The sequence below is a fragment of the Mastacembelus armatus genome, chromosome 11 (assembly GCF_900324485.2).
Source record: "Mastacembelus armatus chromosome 11, fMasArm1.2, whole genome shotgun sequence".
Classification (NCBI taxonomy): domain Eukaryota; kingdom Metazoa; phylum Chordata; class Actinopteri; order Synbranchiformes; family Mastacembelidae; genus Mastacembelus; species Mastacembelus armatus.
In genome coordinates this window covers 12,462,661-12,479,318 of record NC_046643.1, presented here as the reverse complement: position 1 = coordinate 12,479,318, position 16,658 = coordinate 12,462,661, and the positions used below count along the sequence as shown (strand labels likewise).

At 41.0% G+C, this 16,658-nt stretch overlaps 1 protein-coding gene across 1 annotated transcript in view; it reads left to right on the top strand.

Moving 5' to 3' along the window:
- Positions 1-1,462: 1,462 nt before the first annotated feature.
- pag1 (phosphoprotein membrane anchor with glycosphingolipid microdomains 1) overlaps positions 1,463-16,658 on the top strand; it is a 41,472-nt gene continuing 26,276 nt past the window's right edge. Inside the window, exon 1 of the mRNA XM_026300122.1 lies at positions 1,463-1,733. The gene's annotated coding sequence lies outside the window, so the exon portion shown is untranslated. The remainder of the gene's footprint in view (positions 1,734-16,658) is intronic.

The following is a 16,658-nucleotide window of genomic DNA, read 5'->3' as shown; positions in this document are numbered from 1 at the left end:
AGGCCTAGAGTTCCTTTCCTGAATGGCCAACACTCTGACCCGGCCTGTGACAACTGAACAGTAGAGACAGAGGGCTCTAAATTTAGACAAACAGCTACTGAGAGGCCGAAGCATTTCCTATTCACTCCCCACACCCACCACATGCGCACACACACAATTATAAAGTTGTATAGAATATTCAGCAATAAGTGAGGAGAGTATCAGAAACAATGAATGCTCAAGGGAACGGTTGACCTCAAAGGAAAAGGACGGTATTGTCTTGCGAGATTTCATCTATCACAGCCTGTGTCTGAGCACAGTGATAAGTTATGAAATGTTCTTTCATTGTGCAATGATCTGTCAAGGAAACACTGGTAGTATGCCCAACATCTATTTTTTAACTAATGGTGCCATTATTCTTTGCCTTTAGTTACTATTTTTGTGTACATCAACCAATTTATATGTGGATATAGAGTATATAAGGTGTTATATCAGTGTTAAAATTATAACTGCACCTTAGAGAATAAAATGTGAGAGATCATAACAATGCATGTGTGAACACCCAGAGGACTACTCAAAAAATACCAGTACAGTTACTGTTGGAGAAAGGGTGTTTCCCCTTCAGGAATAATTGTGGGCAAGGAAGTATCACTTTGGTAGTTTTTCACTACACCAGTCACTATTCAACTCGTTTCTCAGGAACTTCCTGTAGTCAGACATATGAGTAACATAAATTCACAGTAAAAAAACAACAACAAAAAAAAGCAAACAAAAAAACTGCAGAGGAATTATATAATTATATATTCTCACACTTTTTGTGCCTCTCTCCACTTGTTAATATAACTACACATGTCATCCATAAATCATGAAACTCATAAATCAGTAAAAATGAAAACACAACACTGTTAAGCTCCTCTGGGCGATCTGTTTACAGTTACTGGTGTGAAACCTTTGCTAATCTCTACATGTATGCAAACGAATCCATGAGAAGGGCTTTTACTTGTGCCTTTTAATCACAGTCGCAGTTTGACGCAAAACAGCTTTTAATGAGTATGCTCCTGTTTGTATTTGTCTTCAGTTTCTATGTGATGATCTTAAACTTAGACTTATTAGAGTTTGTAAATCATTTAATGCTAAATAACTAAATAATAAAAGTCCCCCTGAAGATCACTGCAGGTGTGTGGGAGGGAAACATGCCTTCAATCATTTTATAATATATATATATATATATGTATGTATGTTTATACCCAAAAATATATCTGTAATAATAAAGTGAACATGAAACTAGTAGTGGCCAAAAACAATATTCTGTTTGACAACATTTCCCATAATCCCCTGCCATGCTTTCTAAGTGTATTTCTGAATGTGTGTGTGTGTGGGGGGGGCTTTACAATTTAAAGTGACTGTGCGGGACCAAGGCACAGTCCAGGCATAGTTAGAATGACCAACTCCATTTCCCGTGAAGCCTTGCGCGGCTTCTCTCAGGCACTCCTCCTCCCACCAGCGTCCTGGCTGGCAGAGCTCTGAGCGGAGCAGACTGAGCTGAACGGCTCCGGGTGTGTAGCGTCCAGAAATGTGCGCAGGCTGACGAACGAGTCGCATCGCTCCGTGAGGCCCCTGCACAGACGCCTCTCTGCTCTCGTCTCTCTGGTCTGGGCTTGGACGAGGGATAAACGCTCACTGAGCGAACCCAACCACTTTCTCTTCAACCAGACACCGAATGCTGATTTTTGGATTTTCCTCTGTTTTCTCTGGTAAGTGAACGTATCACATCTCCACAGATCTATTTAAAAGTTGTGTTTTGTGTGTTTGTTTCTCTGTTTTGGGTTGTTTATTTTTTTTGTGTGTCACTGCGGTGTGAGGCACCGGTGTGGGATCAGGCTGTTCGTGCGTGTGTGCGCCTCGTATACGTGTGTGTGTGTGTGTGTGTGTAGGGGTGCAGTGGGAAACTTCACTGACAGTACTTTTGACTGCGGCAGCTTCACTGGTCGCAGTGAAATCAAATGTGAGCAGCGGTGACACCGGAACCGGATCGGGGACTTGTTGCCTTTGCGCTAAACATGTCGCGTTTCCAGATCGTATCAAACAGCGCACGGCTGGAGATTCTGCACGTTTACTGCATTTTGTCTGCATAAAATCTAAACTGTGGGAGAAATGAACAGTTTGATGCGGTTCATATTCGTATATCGCGTCATAGGTTTCTTGATTTGGTGCTGCTAGAAATTGGCTTTTGGTTTCTAATGTTGGCTGCTGCAGTGGGGTGGGGGTAGGTAGAAAACTAAAGACAGTCCTGGTGATTTATTGTATAGAAAAGATGACCATGTAACCTTGGTGTTACCTTCAGATTTCTAATACCACAAACCTTAATATTCTTTTTTTCTGCAGTTTTTCTCCCTCTATTTGGCAAATGAAATAGATTTTGGTATGTCTCTTTGTGTCATTACTAAACATTTATGGGAAAATGCTTCATCAATTCTCTTTTTAAGATGCAGATCAACTTCTGCTTTGGTTGCACCGGTTTTGACTACACACACACACACACACATCATCATACCATATACTGTATGGATGGTCATGTGTGTGGATGTTGCTGAACCCTCTGGATATTCTCAGATGGGAATAATTTGCGCTGACACTGACAAGTACATGGCTTCTCTTCCCATGTATGCATGCATGGATAAACACACATGCAGTGTGTGCATATATTAAGTGAAAGCACACATGTTGAGGCAGACGCACACACAATTCTCAGACCGTCGCTCTGTGTTACTGTAAATAAGAATTTCCTCTCTGCTGACCTGCCAAATGAATAAACACCCTTTTCACACTCTGTCAGATCTCCTCAAGTTCTCTCTCTCCCCCCCCATTTCTTTCCACACACACACATACACACGCACACACACACACACACATACACATACACATATACACATTTAAACAGCCAAAAATGCCACCAACAAAAACCTCCTCCCTCCGCCTGTGCTGATGTGTTCAGTTGTTGAATGGGAGCTCTTGGCAGTCTGTCTACCCCAGACCAGCCTGTTTTTTGTTTTTTTTTTGCAGAAGTTGACATTTGCTTCAGCAAACAATTTGTTTTTTTATTTTAGCTTAGCTTTCACTGCACTTTCTGTCATATGCTAAATATGAACAAACTGGGAAATGTATCTGAGATGAATTATTAGCAACATGGTAAATAAATATCTACCCAAACTGGCAACGGCTTTGTTTCCAATTCAAATTTTTAAACCGCTCTTTTTCAGACATCACATGACAGCTATAAGAAATACCAGTGTGTTCAGTGTTCATGTCCAACATAGTCGCCAAATGATGCCAAAAAAAAAAGTGGTCAGATTTTTTTTTCTACTCCAACATGCTTTTACGTCATGATATTTTCTGGCAGATCATAGCACATGTCAAAGGGTCAGAGTCAGGGTCAATATCTGTAAATGAATAAATCTCGGTAATCTCTGTAAGTGATTGACGAATGTCAGCGGACAACAGCATGGACAATGCTTTGTGTATTCACAGCGTGCTGCTAATGTTGGTATTTTTTGAGGGGGGGGGGCGGGGTCGGGAACTCGCAGCTGTTGCACATAAGATGAGTTGAGTGAGGAGAAAAAGATCTCAATCACCAAAAGTTTACCAAATTGCACCAACAGGTCCCGAGAGGAGTTTGTTTTCAGTTGATATACTGTATGTAGGATTTTGTTCACAAATACCTTAATTGAAAGGATCACACTCAAGATGTGGAGCCAAAATAATCATATAAACATAAATAGGATTATGAAACTGGGGAAAAAGTGTTTCTTTGCTGACGTTGGTCGTTTACAAGGCTGTTTGTTTCACACTGAGCCACATGTGGTTCTTCCTCTTCCTTCTCTTCGGGTCAACAACAGCAGAGCTTTGCATCGGAGCTGATGCGCTGTCGTCTCTTATACTGTGTTATGACACAGCTGAACCCACACTTTAGTTGTTTTTGTTCACATAATTTTCTGTTTCTTGTGTCTGATAGACTCATAGGGAACAGAGATGCCTAAAGACCCTGTTGCTGCGATCAGGAAGCGTAATCACACCCTGTCTGGCTGCTGTGAAGTAGAGTTTCATCATAGGCTGTCAACCTGTCATTTAGCAGACTACACACATTTCACACTCACTTAAGCTTTAACAAGCAAGAACCCAATCACCATTATTGGTAGGCAAACAGTGGAGTGTTTGTCTCTGCACCTCAGGTTTTGCAATTACCTTGGTTTGACACCCTTGTCCATCTGAGACACGTACCTCGAGGAATTAGACCGAGGATTGAATTTGGAGGACGTGTATGTTGCTGCGAGTACCAAAGAGCTGAATGTCAGCCTCGCTTTAGATTTAGAAACATTCTATTAGAAATCGGAAAGTACTGTTATGTGCTGGATTGTTTTCTCATTGGATTAGAGAAAAATAGAGGGGTTAATTGTAATTATTTTCCCTTCACATGAAGTTCCTGCTGTGCAGGCCAAGAGGTGATTTCATGTGATAAAAGCACCTGTAGTTTTATAGTCGGCTGAAGCAGTGAAGTAGTTTGCATATTATACTGGTTTAATGTGTAACTGACAAAATTGGACACTAGTGCTTTGTTTTTATATGGCTCAATTTAAAGGTTCAATGTGTAATAGTTAGAATGATCCATTAGCAGAAATGTTTTATATTATTCACAACTACTAAAAAATACCAACTGTTGCATTATGGTAGTCTCAGAATAAGTCCTTTAAGTCGACATTGGACGGAGGCATCCATGTCGCACCTCCATGTTTCTACAGTAGCTCAGAAACAAACCAAACACTGGTTATGACTTGGGGATAAATTGCTGTTGCCACTGCACAAAAGCCAGTTCTTTATATGAGAATGCATTTTATAGAGAATGCGTATTCATTTAAGGCTTCACCAAACTGAGTCGGTACTAATTCAAGGGCTTTAGTATAATCAGTGTCATTCGTCATCTTTCAAATTCAGCACTTTCATTAAGTGATGCTCATTTGTCTGCTATCTTTAATCGGTATGTGAAGTGTCATTTTAGAAAGAGAGGCTAGACAGAACTGGCTGCTGATATTGAAATAATCATTAACTTTGCACTTGTTCACTCCAGTCGAATAGGAGGCGATTGCTGAAAAAGTCCTGTCTGCTGGTAAAGATTAGAGTGAGAAATGAGACGGGGAAAAAAAAGATATAATCAGAGAGTAAAGTGGGGGTCGGGTGAGAAAGGTACTATTAGATGGAGGGTATGACAGATGAGGAGAATAAAATAAAAAGGTATTAATCTACAGTGCATCAGTTGGGTTATCACTGCTGCTCCTCACAGTCTCCTCAACACTATTGACCCTTGTGGAATTGATTTTGTATTTGTTCTTCACAATGTAAAGGGCACTTGATACGCCTTTTGAAATACCATGTGTGGTAGTTATTAGACGACATAGAGCACCTCCTCTCCTGAAGGTCCACAAGTACACAATCTTCAATGGGTGCACTTGACAGAGTTTATGAACCTTCAGCTGGTTTAGATCTGCGGTCGTCTCAGAAATGCAAATTCTGTACAGCCACATGGCTAAAGGCAGGTGACAGGTAATCTTTTTGAAAGTGACAGTGATTCTCACCTCAGTCAAATCAGTAAATGCTCCAAATTGTTTATTTAAAGAAGGAAAAACCTAATGTTCTGCTGAGCTAAAATGTTATGACACTAGTTAATGATTGAACAAACTGTTGAACTGTAACAGATGTCTTCTTCACCCAAATGGTTCAAACTTTGGAATGATTTATTATACAGTTGCACAATTTAGAGATACACTTTTTACAGCTTCCTCACCCTGTTAACGAACAGAGTTAGTTCCTGCATAGGGGAGTGCTGTCACATCTGTATATTACTTCTCATTTTTCACCATGTTTTTCCCCCCGTGCCCATGTGAAAGTATTTGTGTGTGTGTGTGGGGGTGTGTATTGTACATTCTTCCATTCCAATAACGGGCGGCAACAACCTTGAGACAAAAAGCAGCTGAGCTCATTATGTAAACAAGCCCAACTTGTGAATATGCCAAATCTCACGTGTGATGTTTATGTGTCTTTGCAAGCAACACGTCACATGTTGTTAAAGCCAGACTTGTTTGTCATTACGTATACTAGTTGGCTTCCTGCCTGATCATACCCAGGAGCACAAGCACTCACTAGTCAAATCAACATTCATGTGTCAACCTGGGAACACAACCTCACACATATGAATGCTGACAGACTAACGGTACACACATATTTCCGTGCACACAGAGGTGGATAGTCTCTCACATCTCAAAAACCCACACATGCATCAAGCCTGAAGCACACTTATACATTTGTACACCTGATTCCAGTTACACACTTATATGATTGTTTACCTTTTTCGTACATGCACAGACACACACACACTGTTATCAACCCGTGGCTACCCAAAACAATTTTCCCATGGATTACAGGGTATTTCACCTTGTGTTCAACTCTTCTGCTGCTGTGTTTGTGTTGTGTGCAGGGTTTCTCTGTTTACCTCATCTCTCTGCTTCTGTGTGACAGAGCAAGGAAGAAGAGAGGGAAAAAAAGAGATCGTGAAGGGCGAGGGAGAGAGTGGCGCGTTCGATGCAAGTAAACACTGCGGATACGATTAACGGAGATTACCTTAGGGGAGCTCTAATGGGAAATCAGAGCCCCTCTTCCCAAGAATAGTGGTTATGTATTAATTCCCTGATAGTTAAATTTACATTGAGAGAAGGTGGGGTGCCCAGAAGGTTGCATTCTGCTAAACCGTTCACATTTTACACATTGCACCTTTTAAGTTGGGACTGTTCTGTCAAACTACTGTTTCCAAGGTCAAGAATGAACTTTCATGCTTAAAGGAGTAGTTCAACATTTTGGACAACACTTAGTAGCTTTCTTGAGGAGAGACTGATACCACTCATACCTGTGTGCAAATACATACATGTATATAATACATATTTGCCTGGTTTCCCTATTAGCCTCCCCTCATTCCAGCATTTATATGCTATGAAAACATGAATTACCTGAGGGCGTACCTTCACCAAGAGCAGAATCAAACTAATCACTTCATTCTGCTCAAAAACTTGGTTTGAAATGATTTTGTCAAACTACGTTTTTCAATCTCAAGAAGGAACCTTTTTGGTTGTTCTTCTGTGTGAGTGTCAGCTACACAATAGTTGGTTTTTATCTGTTGAGATCTGTCTGTCTGATTTCTGTCTCCAGTGCACAATGAAGGTGAACCGAACTTTTGTTCTGACCTTTAGAAAGGAAATGATCGTAGAAAAAAAAAAATTCCTCCTTCCAGAAAGTATGTTCAGATTACTTCAAATAAAAACATGGACATCATGAGGTTAGGTGTTCTTTTTGGGCTGTCTAGGTACAGCTGAGCATATTTTCCTTCTCAGACCTTTCCTCCTTTTAGTGTCACACACTGTTTCAGTTCCAAAAGACGTTTTTAGCCTCAGTAGTCGGTGCCACCACACTGTTTCACCAGAGAATGTTGCCGAAAAAAAAAACAAAAAAAAAAACATTTTACTGCTTTGCTTTCAGGCCAATGCAGCTTGATGCCAAATATAGAAGCAGAAGTGTTTGTGGGAAGTGGGATTTTATTTTTGCTGAACAATCGAGATACAACTTTTAATACTGTGTCATGTGTGAATAAGCTGTGAAAAACAAACTGTGACCAAATGATTGGCAGCATGCCGCGTTAATATACAGGTCGGATGAGGTAACGGACAGTGGACAGGGGTGAATTAAAACATTATATATACACACACTGTCCTTTCTTGGTGTAAGGTGCTGTTGATGTAGCAGACAGTCTCACACACACACACACACACACACACACACACACACACACACACACACACACACACCCATTGGGTGTGATGCTGTAATGCTACCAAAGGGGAGGATCCTCATCTCATAGTCTGCTGGCTAAAGCACATTAGGGAGGGTGCAAACACACATGTAGGAATTGTACACACACACATACTTTACATGCAAATTAAGTACACACATATACACGGCAGTCTCATATCAAGGTTCATCAGCATGTTTTTTAGAGCCTGCTCATTTTTGTCTTTGTGAGAACACTATAATAGGTGTTTTTCTGTCCATCTTTCTTTCACTCATCAGTGTGTCTTCTGCATTTACGCCTCTGTATTTCAGCCTGAGCACCGTCGCCTGCAAAATTAAAAATCACATTGTGTGAAAATAATGAATACGTTTATCTGCTTACCTACGTTTTTGCTCTCATGGTGTTAGAAATGAACAATAGTGCAAGACAGTGTCCTGGCAGTGTTAATGGGGATCATGGGGTGAGGTGTTCAACATCATGTGTGAGAGTAATAAAATATCTGCTTATGAACACTTTAGACCCAAATGAGGATTATTCAGGTCTTAATGAAAAGACAAACACAAACAGATGATTGTTGGTTAGTTCTCTACAGCCTCTTTAGTGTATGTTCTCTGTTCATTACACATAAATGTAATAGTGTGGGAGATCTAGTGCTCCACAGGGTGGTTGTGTGCTTGATTAAATAAAGAACAGGACGGCCACAGAAATGACTTCCATCCATCATCAAGGACCTCAGGTTGGCTGACACCATTCTTACACTTTCTCTCTTTCTCTGTGTCTGTTATTCTACCTTGGTTTTTTCCTCAGTTTTGTTTTTCTGGCTCTATTTGTTGGTTTATTCGATCTCCTTTCTAGTCTACCTAGTTTTTCTTTACTCTTTGCTCACTCTTTTTTTTCCTTCTGGACCTGCCCCTCCTCTGCATCTTGACTTGCATTCCAATCCTCCTACCCTCTGACCTTCTGTCACCATGTTTTACTTATTCATGCTCACCTTCAGTCTGTGTCCATTCCATTACTTTTTCCACAGTTGTCATTTGATTCTCTCGTGTCCTTCTAGCTTCTTTCTTAGTCTTTGAGAAATGTCTATAAGACTGGCATCGATCTTGAGCTGAGGCAGTCTCTCTCACACACACACACACACACACACACAAACAATGATGGTCTGTCCTGCTTACAATTATAGCACACCTCCCTCTTCCCTTTTCTCAACCAGGCTCATAATAGGAAATGCCCCTGTTATCTCTAAGGGTCCGATATATTAATATAAGGCATAGACAAACAAGATGTGGGTACGTACTCCGCTCTGTTGGCACACTGATAAAATACAGTAGTACAAAACTGATATTTCATCGACGGCCTTTTAGCACAGTTTCTTTCCAAGGTTTTTGCACTCATCAGTTATGGTGCAGAAGAACAGACAGGTGAGAAAAGAAAAGTGGGAAATGTGACAGATGGTGCTGTCCAGAGTCAAATATCATTTTTAAGTGTGGATTGGTCTTCCTTATGGTTGGCTGGATAGAGCTCAGCGAAGTGAGGGGTTGATTCTGGCCGATGGGGGCAAACTTTGCCCCTGTGAGTAAGTCCACCAATCAGTGACTCCATTACAGTGATTCTGCCCTTTTAAATGCCTGTGTGATCAGGCCTTAGTCCAGAAGCAGGTGGATTTGTGGTGCAACACTCACTTCTTCTGCCTGTTATATAATCTGCCACTGCTAGTTTTCTAGTTTATTGCATTGATCGTTATATATATTAAATTTGATTACCGGACCTGGACCTGCAGGTCATGTTATCTCCAGTGTTGTTGTAAAGAAGAAATCTTGTCATTTTGTTGAACTTTACTACAACAAGGAACAAAAACTGTCCAACTTCCCTGATTTTCTTCATTTTAGTCATTGTTTTAATCTGCTCGTACTTTATTATTTGCAATAAGGGAAGTGATCAGTTTTTATTTCTCTTCTGCCTCAGAGAAAATGATTGTTTAAAACTATCTGGCTGGTACAGAGGAAATGACTTGCCAGTTTTATCCATTTTTCTCCAGAGAGCAGAGAGCAGCTTCTAGCCTGATTGCAAATGACTGTTTACAGCAGGGACAGTGTTTGTTAATGTACTATAGGGCATTATGTCACCAGAGAGCATGATGCATATGTGTGTGGGACGATGAGAGAGCGGGATCGACAGCGTGTGTGTGTGCGTGTGTGTTTGTGTGGTCTAATCTGACGGCAACAATTTGCAACATGAGGTTGGTAGGAAAGCTTGAGAAGGATGCAATTATAGCTATTAGGGACTGTTTGCACATGCTGTGTTTTCTCTGAAATTGCTTGCTGATATCTGCAAGTCATCAAGGGAATTTACTTTCTGTCTCCTCTTGTTTTCCCCCACTCCATCCTCCTCCTTTCTTTCTCTAGCTCTGTCACTGCTGAGCTCTTTGAACAGTCTGGTTCTTTGGCTCCGCTGGCTGCTGGTACTGTAAATATGCTTTCCTATCCAGGAGTGACACAGACAGACTATAAGACAGAGAGAGTCCTGAATGAGTAAATACAGTTAGAGAAAAGATGTCTAAGCCAAGATGAAGAGCATTTAGGTGATCGATTGTTGGTGTAAGCGAGAGGTCTTTCAGTTCCCAGACAGTTGGTCCTTGAATTTTCCTTGATGAAAAGGGTTTTGGCAGGTTAAAGGGACCAGTATACTGCTGTCTAATGAACAAGACTGCTTAGAAGGCAATTTGATAAGAATTTATGTTCATCTCGATGTTTAGAACTGGCAACCTCACTTTTTTTTTATTCATCTGCACCAAACGATGGCCTTTAATGATCGCTCTGTTAATAAGAATAACTACCAAGAACACATTTTTACTCTTTACCTAGAGCAGCATTTATAAAGTGAGACATTTAGTTTCTCTTTCCAACTCAGGTATATCTCCTGTGTAGGGTTGAAATGAACAATTACACTATGAAGTCATCAGGAATTATCTGGTACCAGCTTTTAAAATGTAAAAATGTGCTGTGTTTCTTGAAATAAACGTGTGAATAAATTAAGCAAACATCACCTCAGTCTCTGGGAATTTGTAATGGGAACATTTTAATTACTTTCTGATGCTTTATTGATCAAATAACTAATCAGTTAATTGGGAAAATAATGAGCGGATTATGAGATAATGATAATAGCTGGGAGCAGTCCTAAAACGCAGTGGAGCATGAAAAGAGTATATTAGGTAATGCAGTTAAACCCTGACTGCAACTGATTGTTACTGTGCTTAGTCAAAATGCTTATCTTTCACTTGTATAATCTTTTTTTTTTTTTTTTTTCCCAAAGCTCCTTGACGTTATGAGTGCAGGTATAACCCAGAGAGTAGCAGGTTTGGAAAATGCCTACAAAGCCTAAATGCTCAAGTTGCTTTGCGGAAGCTGCACTTTTGCTTCAGATAGCAGGGGGTGGGAGTTTCGACAAGAGGAAGAAAAAGAAGGAGGGGAAGATGAAAGTGGTCTACCTTCCAGCTTCTGGTAAAGCGAGGAGACCCACCACAGCAGGGTGTTGTGCTGAGCTACACTGAACAACCACATAAAAAGGTTTTGAACCAGCGCCAGGCCCCCTGAGCTCTGCCTGAATACTGAGGGAGCAAGGAGAGAGGAAAAAAGGAGAGGAAATGATGGGAGGAAAGGAGCTTTTAAAAACAGAGGATTAGAGAGGAGGGGGGCAAAGATGAAAAAAGTTGCAATGAGGCAAGAAGAGAAGAGGAAAGTGGAAAATAAGAGAGGAAAGGACAGGGGAGATGAGACAAAAGGGGAACCCTGGGTAGTCGAGCACAGAAAAGTGCCTGCCAGTGTCTTCTTTCGAGTTGACCGAGTTTAGGATGAAGCTTTGAATATAGGCTATGACTGATTTCCAATGCAGGGCTTAAACTCTCAGGGAGATAACGTGGTTTCTTCGAGAATCAACTGCAAACATTCTTTGCACACAGGGAAATACGTGACAAAAATTCAAACATGAATATTCCCACGGAGAACTTATGAGGATAACAGCTGAACTTTATAAAAGGCTCCACTTTGAGTGGAGGTTTTGGATGTGACTCATCCAGAAATGAATCCAGGGGTGTTTCTGCATCCAGAAGAATGGAGGAATGGTCGGACGGAGCCGAGAGTACAGAGAGAAACATAGGAGGAGGAATTTGGGGAAATGAGCCAATGACAACTCTCAGACAGAGCGGAAAATAACAGCGGGAAATCCAACATGTAATCAGACCTACTTCATACTGACTCACTAGACAAAACAAAGCTTAGAAAGTCTGTCTCTTGAAACGCTTTCTTTCATGTCTCTGTTTTTCTAACACTGCAGGGAGTTTCTAATCTGAAATAGATTTTGCAAAGAAATTGCATCATCTGAAAAACCATCAGTAAAACATTAATGATCTGAAAATTTGATTCCAAATTAACAAAATTTTACAAAAACATGAAATGCCTGCATTGCTAATTCCCATCATACTACCACATCCCATGCTAACTATAATATAAGCTGTAACTGTTTGTGGGGCTTCTTATTTTTGCTCCATTGTTGCTGATTTGAATAAATGTTCAGCGAGTTGTTCTGTCTTAAGCTGTCAGGAGCAATACAAAATGATGAAGTCTGTTTTTAGCTTAGCCACATAGAACCTATTCAGCCCTTAAGTGTCCTGTTTGATAAAGAACAGGCTGCAGTGGCTGCTGCAGTGCTAAAGCAGGAGAGGTGCAGGATGGGCTGGGGGAATCCCACAGCAGCCTCCACTGCACAAGATGTGTCAGTTTGCTCCTCTCCCATCCCCACACAGACACACTTAATGCCTGACACTTAATACATAGACCTGTGGTGACAAACGCACGCCCAGTCATAAAGCGGCAAATTAAAAACCTGGCACAACCGCAACAAATGAGGCTGGGGCATTAGCTTCTTTTCAACCATGTTATGAACGTTATTTTTAGGTTCGTCACAGCCAAACAATGCCTCATAAAAAACCAAGCGGGTGGGGTTTGGCTTTTGAGTACAGATATCTTTGTGTGTGTGCAGGTTTTGGCATTTTATAAGCTTTGACTTCCAGTAAGTGTCGCTTTTGAAGCATGAAATAAAAGTATGTTTTTGACTCATACCTGAAAAATCGCCTGTAATAGACTCGAAACAGAAACTTGACTATTAAAAATGAATCTGGGCTTTCGTGTCTGTGTTTATCTCTGTTTTATTTGTGCTAATAGACCTCCCCCCCTTTTCCCCCTCCAAACATATAAATGAACAAACCCCCTGCCTTGTGCACATACACACAGAAATCAGTGTTGGCCCTCAGCCTCCACAGTAAATAATCACTCAGACAGTGTGGCTGTGCCCCCTCATTAAGCATACTGCACACTGAAAGAAACACCGCTAATGACTCTGTATTGCCAGTTACACACACAATTCTCTCAAGCTTAATGCCATAATAGTGAGCTTAATCCACACAAATGCCACAGAGAGATGACACTCCTCCACATCTGTTTTTGTGTCTGTGCAGGGAGGATTAATAAGGGATGTTCTGGAGGGTGTGAAATATTGCAACCAGCAACATAATAGATGTCAGTTAATATGTGCAGGCTTGGTGTTTTCGGTATAGCATCAGTAAATAGAAGCCATGCAGAGACTTGAAACCTAGAGCTCCCTGTGGTGCTTGCCCCACAATGCCGACACTGTTCCAGAAACTTCACATCTGATTTGTTCTGATGTGTGTGCTGCCGGTTCACTCTAAGCATTTTTAACACTCGCTTCTGTGCTGTCATCTTGCATCCGCTGATGGTTGGAAGCGAGCATATAGCCCGATCATTTATTTTAGCAGAGTTAGCCTGCCTGAGCTTCACAAATTTGACAATGTCAGCTGAGCGTGCACAGATTGAATCAACAGGAATTTGCAGACCAGCAGATCACTGTGATGCTAAACTAGGAGATGTATCTATGTTGTCTGAATGGGACACAGTGTGCTTCTTCTGTTATGGAGCAGTTATTAGGGTACACCCTCAACAGGATGTTATTTAAAGAAGTGGGTTTGCACTGTTGCACTTCATGCCGTGTCGATTGGCTCTAAACACTGTCTTGATTTGTCTCATGGTGTTCGCTGGTGATGAATTGCATGGACAGAGTAACAGCATCGATCTGTCTTTTCTCAATGTGAGGCAGCATATCGACTGTCAGTAACTCAATCACTCGGATAATAGCACACAAGAAAGTGTGGGTGTCTGCGTATACAGCGTGTATGTATACAGGTATATGTGTGTCTCGGGAAGCTGCATGCACTTTTTTTAATAGTGTTTGAAGGAGGTGTTTTCAAGCATGTGTGTGTTTTTATATGCCTGTGTGTGTGTGTGTGTGTGTGTGTGTGTGTGTGTGTGTGTGTGTGTGTAGACATCTGAAAGGTCTGCATTATCAGCCTCTTGGCAACAAGCTAAAGGAGAAGCACTGAGTTCTGTTCTGTCTGTTCATCGTTAAGGCCCTGTCGCCCTGGGTTACAGGGTTGCTAGGGGATGCATGGACGGCCTGGTGTCGCCAACCTGCGAAATGGGCATGTGTGTTTCCTGCTCTTTTTCCTGTTGAGATGTACCTGGAGAGGGCTGTGAATTTATTTTACCGTCTTGAATGTAAAGAAAATGAAATTAGAAGTCTTAAATTTTAACACAAAGGACTGAAGTTGTACAGCTTAGTTTTCCTCAGTAGATGCTACTCAGAAAGACACTCCAACTATGGTTTGCAGACCCTTTGAGTGTAGTACCAATAGATTTGGGGATTACAAATCAAACTTGTCCTTTTGTGAATATTTAGCTCTCTGTGAATAAAATGGAATAAACAGGGTGTGTTCCATCCTCGCAAACAGGAAGCGCACAGTTTCATCTTCCTCCTCCTCCTCCTCCAGTCCAAAACAACACAGTAATTTTTATTCTGTCACAATTAGTCGATGACAGATCATCCATTATGAACAGAGACCCAATTTGTTTTCAATTATTGAGTCGTTGTAGTGATGTATGTGTGTGTTCGTGCACTCTAGATGATTGAATCCTTTTAATACACAGTCATTTATTATTACAGGAAAAGTGCATAAGTAATCATGATGCTCCATTGGGATGGATGTTCTTTTATGATACAGTAGGTTTGTGGTTGTGTGTGTGTGTGTGTGTGTGTGTGTGTGTGTGTGTGTGCGTGTGCGTGTACGTGTGTGTGTGTGTGTGTGTGTGTACGTGTGCGTGTGCGTGTACGTGTAAGAGAGAGAGAGGAAAGGAGTGGAGGTTTGAGGCGCCAGCAAAGAGGATATGTCTGACAGCTGTGTCATTTTGCAGAGTAAAGGATTATGGGAGAATTACAACAAACGAGCGAAAGGACCCACAGACTCAACTCTCTCTTTACATTGTGTGTGTCTGTGTGTTTAAAACAGTAAGCGAGCCTGTGTATGACTTGCTACCGTGGCATTCACAGCAGCTGGCATGCCTTTAGTCACAGTCTACCTGTGACTTCCTGCACAGAGCCACAGAAAGTAAAACAAGCAGCTGTTTTTAAAATTCCTTTGAAATATAATAAATAGTATAGGAACCATTCTTCCAGGTGACCGTAAGGATTTAAGTAAAAAATAATAAAATGAAAACATATAAAGAGTAAACCTATAGCCTATAATACCTATAACTGCATTACACTATGGTCATTTTATATACGGTATATATGTATATAAGTATATTGTGTTTTCAATCACATTGCAATTGTTGAGTTGTTGAATTACCTATTTTGTGACCAAATCCACACATATATACATATATACACACCCACACACACACACACACCACAGACACACTCCAGTGACACAGCCTGCCAGTCAGCTGTCTGGAATAATCGATGTGTAATGGAGCTGTGAAAGCATGTGTGTACTTGTGCTTTCTTTTTATAAATGTGTCATCTCTCTCGTGCTCTTGCACCACACTTCAAGTTTGTTTTACATCCCTCGGGCATCTCGGAGTGTTTCTGAGGCCGCCGATATTCTTTGTCGGTTTTGCAGCTTATTAGTGGGACACGCTGCTTTGGTGCGACACAGCCTGCCGAGCGATAACGAGGCCCGGGGAGGGCGCGCGACCTCTCAGAATCGAGAGGGATGTTAACAAGCGCTCCCTGATGCTCGGATCTTTGTCATACAACGCACACGCTTGAAGAGACGTGTGGCTACACACTGACTTTAACATGGTAACATAAATTGGTTGCGGAACAGTTTCGCACACTTTTCAGGAGCAGTCAGAAAAGTTTAACATTCCGCAGTGTCAAAAAATTTGATACGTTCAGTTTGGCCTTACAACCTTTGTTGTGTATTCTGGACTTTACTGGATAAATGTGTTGTTTAAAGGGCTTCAATTAATTAAATTGCTTTTATTAATTATTCATGTATTATTTTTTACCTGACATATCAGTAATTTAGTTTATGTAGGCTCACCCATACTGACATATAAAAATTATATATATATATATATATTATATATCGTCATTGTTTCTTATCATTTCATTTCAAGAATAGATGCCAGGATGGACCATCTGTCTGCAAATGCCACAGCTGCAGCACAATCATTTCAACCAAACTATGTCATTTCAACACTGTGAAATGCTGAGAAACTATGAGGCTGACTACACTGGGTTAGTGGTTAAATAAAGACCGTGTGCATTGCAGGTTTGAGTTCAGGTTGTATCTTATGTCACACATCACCCTTTTTCACACATCCTGTCTTTGGTGTTGCTCCTTCTTTGCAACCAATTTAAACTGTGTTTATTACTCCAA